Source organism: Arachis hypogaea, chromosome 6 (assembly GCF_003086295.3).
Source record: "Arachis hypogaea cultivar Tifrunner chromosome 6, arahy.Tifrunner.gnm2.J5K5, whole genome shotgun sequence".
Classification (NCBI taxonomy): Eukaryota; Viridiplantae; Streptophyta; class Magnoliopsida; order Fabales; family Fabaceae; genus Arachis; species Arachis hypogaea.
In genome coordinates, this window is record NC_092041.1 from 72,730,973 (window position 1) to 72,735,446 (window position 4,474).

The 4,474-nt window shown below is 38.0% G+C and overlaps 1 non-coding gene across 1 annotated transcript; it reads right to left on the reverse strand.

Moving 5' to 3' along the window:
- Positions 1-2,891: 2,891 nt before the first annotated feature.
- LOC112700152 (small nucleolar RNA R71) lies at positions 2,892-2,999 on the reverse strand. The gene has a single exon (XR_003153070.1). It is a non-coding gene; the product is annotated as a small nucleolar RNA R71 (small nucleolar RNA).
- Positions 3,000-4,474: the final 1,475 nt, after the last annotated feature.

Consider the following 4,474-nt stretch of genomic DNA (forward strand, 5'->3'; position numbering starts at 1 on the left):
AGTATTAATGCAATTACTATTGTTCTTCTATTCAATTCAGCTTATTCTTGTTCTAAGATATCACTTGTTCCTCAACTTGATGAATGTGATGATCCGTGACACTCATCATCATTCTCACCTATGAACGTGTGCCTGACAACCACCTCTGTTCTACCTTAGATTGAGTGGATATCTCTTGGAACCCTTAATCGGAATCTTCATGGTATAAGCTAGAATTGATGGCGGCATTCAAGAGAATCCGGAAGGTCTAAACCTTGTCTGTGGTATTCTGAGTAGGATTCAAGGATTGAATGACTGTGACGAGCTTCAAACTCACGATTGTGGGGCGTTAGTGACAGACACAAAAGAATCACTGGATTCTATTCCGACATGATCGAGAACCGACAGCTGAATAGCCGTGCTGTGACAGAGCGCGTTGAACATTTTCACTGAGAGGACGAGACTGTAGCCATTGACAATGGTGATGCCCAACATACAGCTTGCCATGGAAAGGAGTAAGAAGGATTGGATGAAGACAGTAGGAAAGCAGAGAGACGGAAGGGACAAAGCATCTCCATACGCTTATCTGAAATTCTCACCAATGAATTACATTAGTATCTCTATCTTTATTTTATGCTTTATTCATAAATCATTCACAACCATTTGAATCTGCCTGACTAAGATTTACAAGATGACCATAGCTTGCTTCATACCAACAATCTCCGTGGGATCGACCCTTACTCGCATAAGGTTTATTACTTGGACGACCCAGTGCACTTGCTGGTTAGTTGTGTGAAGTTGTGATAAAGAGTTAAGATTGCAATTGTGCGTACCATGTTGATGGCACCATTGATTATCACAATTTCGTGCACCAAGTTTTTGGTGCCATTGGCAGGGATTGTTTGAGTTTGGACAATTGACGGTTCATCTTGTTGCTTAAATTAGGTATTTTTCAGAATTTTTAAGAATGAATTCTAGTGTTTCAAGGTGATGTTCTCATCATCACCAAAGCTGATTGATCTTAATCAATTTAGCTCTTTAATGTAATGTCCTGCTGAAGCTTGGCTAGCCATGTCTAATTCCTTTAGACTAAAGCTTTAGACTAATATTGCATGATTCCTGGAATTCTTATTAAAAATTTTGAATCTCTTTATTTTCTTCTCCATATAATTTTCGGAAAAAACCAAAAAAATTACAAAATCATAAAAACCAAAAATATTTCTTGTTTGAGTCTAGTGTCTCGTTTTAAGTTTGGTGTCAATTGCATGTTTCTGTTCTTCTTGCATTTATCATGTGTCTTCATTGATCTTCAAGTTGTTCTTGATGATTTACTTGCTCTAATCTTTAAATTCTCTTGTTTTGTGTGTTTTGTTGTTTCTCATATGTATTCTCAATTTGTTAGTGTCAGTAGTATACAAACTTCTAAGTTTGGTGTCTTGCATGCATTGTTTATTTGATTTTAGTTGCATTTTGATTTTTCGTCATCATTAAAAATCCAAAAAAAATTTTAATTTGTGTCTTTTCAAGTCAATAATACAGAGAATTGAAGATTCAGAACATACAGCAGAGGAATTACACAGAAAAAGCTGGGCGTTCAAAACGCCCAGTGAAGAAGGAAAACTGGCGTTTAAATGCCAGCCAGGGCACCTGGCTGGGCGTTTAACGCCCAAAAGGTTAGCATTTTGGGCGTTAAACGCCAGAATGTAGACCATTCTGGGCGTTTAACGCCAGGATGGCACAAGAAGGAAGATTTTGTTTTCAATTCAAATTTTTTTCAAGTTTTCATAATTTTTCAAAATCAAATCTTTTTCAAATCATATCTTTTCAATCATATATTTTCAAAATCAATTTCTTTCCAATTTCAAAAATACTTGCTAACAATTAATGATTTGATTCAACATTTCAAGTATGTTGCCTTTTCTGTTGAGAAAGGTTTAATGTTTGAATCATATCTTTTCTTGTTAGCCAAGGCATTGATTTTAAAAATCAAATCTTTTTAAATTATTTTTCAATCATATCTTTTTAAAACTATATATTTTCAATCATATCTTTTTAATCGCATCTTTTTCAAATATAAGTTTTCAATCATATCTTTTTTATTTCTAATTTCAAAATCTTTTTCAAAAAACACTTTATCTGTTTCCCAATCATATTTTTCGAAAATCATTCTTCAATTTTTCAAAATGTTTTTAAAATCTTTTTAAATTTATTTTCGAAAATTTCTTCCCCTCTTCTCACATCCTTCTATTTATGGACTAACATGTACAATTCGAACTCTATCTTTCTAAGTTCGAATTCTTCTACCTCTTCTTTCTATTTTTCTTTTCCTTTGACATCTCAAGGAATCTCTATACTGTGACATAGAGGACCTAACAGAAATCTTCAAAGACAAAAGCATTCTTGTTGAGGCTGACCCTGAACCTGAAAGGACCTTGAAGCGAAAACTAAGAGAAGTTAAAGCACAACTCTCTGTAGAGGACCTAACAGAAATCTTCAAAGAAGAAGACATGGCAACCGAAAACAATAACAATGCCAACAATGCAAGGAAGGTGCTGGGTGACTTTACTGCACCTACTCCCGACTTCTATGGGAGAAGCATCTCTATCCCTGCCATTGGAGTAAACAACTTTGAGCTTAAGCCTCAATTAGTTTCTCTAATGCAACAGAATTGCAAGTTCCATGGACTTCTATTGGAAGATCCTCATCAGTTTTTAGCTGAATTCTTGCAAATCTGTGACACTGTTAAGACCAATGGAGTTGACCCTGAGGTCTATAGACTTATGCTATTCCCTTTTGCTATAAGAGACAGAGCTAGAATATGGTTGGACTCACAACCTAAAGAAAGCCTGAACTCTTGGGAAAAGCTAGTCAATGCCTTCTTGGCAAAGTTCTTTCCACCTCAAAAATTGAGTAAGCTTAGAGTGGAAGTCCAAACCTTCAGACAGAAGGAAGGTGAATCCCTCTATGAAGCTTGGGAAAGATACAAACAATTGATCAGAAAGTGTCCTTCTGACATGCTTTCTGAGTGGAGCATCATAGGTATCTTCTATGATGGTCTGTCTGAACTGTCCAAGATGTCATTGGATAGCTCTGCTGGAGGATCTCTTCATCTGAAGAAGACGCCTGCAGAAGCTCAAGAACTCATTGAAATGGTTACAAATAACCAATTTATGTACACTTCTGAAAGGAATCCTGTGAACAATAGGACAAATCAGAAGAAAGGAGTTCTTGAGATTGATACTCTGAATGCCATATTGGCTCAGAACAAAATATTGACTCAGCAAGTCAATATGATTTCTCAAATTCTGTCTGGAATGCAAGCTGCACCAGGCAGTACTAAGGATGCTTCATCTGAAGAAGAAGCTTATGATCCTGAGAACACTTCAATGGAAGAGGTGAATTACATGGGAGAACCCTATGGAAACACCTATAATCCTTCATGGAGAAATCATCCAAATCTCTCATGGAAGGATCAACAGAGACCTCAACAAGGTTTCAACAACAATAATGGTGGAAGAAACAGGTTTAGCAATGGCAAGCCTTTTCCATCATCTTCTCAGCAACAGACAGAGGATTCTAAGCAGAGCCACTCTGACTTAGCAACCATGGTCTCTGATATAATCAAAACCACTCAAAGTTTCATGACTGAAACAAGGTCCTCTATTAGAAACTTGGAGGCACAAGTGGGTCAGCTGAGTAAGAAAGTTACTGAACTCCCTCCTAGTACTCTTCCAAGCAATACAGAAGAGAATCCAAAAGGAGAGTGTAAGGCCATCAACATGGCCGAACTTGGAGAGGAGAAAGAGGCAGTGAGCACCACTGAGGAAGACCTCAATGGACGTCCACTGGCCTCCAATGAGTTCCCTAATGAGGAACCATGGGAATCTGAGGCTCACACTGAGACCATAGAGATTCCATTAGATTTACTTCTGCCATTCATGAGCTCTGATGAGTATTCACCCTCTGAAGAGGATGAAGATGTCACTGAAGAGCAAGTTGCTAAGTACCTTGGAGCAATCATGAAGCTAAATGACAAGTTATTTGGTAATGAGACTTGGGAGGATGAACCCCCTTTGCTCACCAAAGAACTGGCTGACTTGTCTAGGCAGAAACTACCTCAAAAGAGACAGGACCTTGGGAAGTTCTCAATACCTTGTACAATAGGCTCCATGACCTTCAAGAAGGCTCTGTGTGACCTAGGGTCAAGCATAAACCTCATGCCTCTCTCTGTAATGGAGAAGCTAGGGATCTTTGAGGTACAAGCTGCAAGAATCTCACTAGAGATGGCAGACAATTCAAGAATACAAGCTTATGGACTTGTAGAGGATGTTCTGGTAAAAGTTAAAGACCATTACATCCCTGCTGATTTCATAGTCCTAAAGACTGGGAAGTGCATGGATGAATCCATCATCCTTGGCAGACCCTTCCTAGCCACAGCAAAGGCTGTGATTGATGTTGACAGAGGAGAATTGATCATTCAAGTGAATGAAAAATC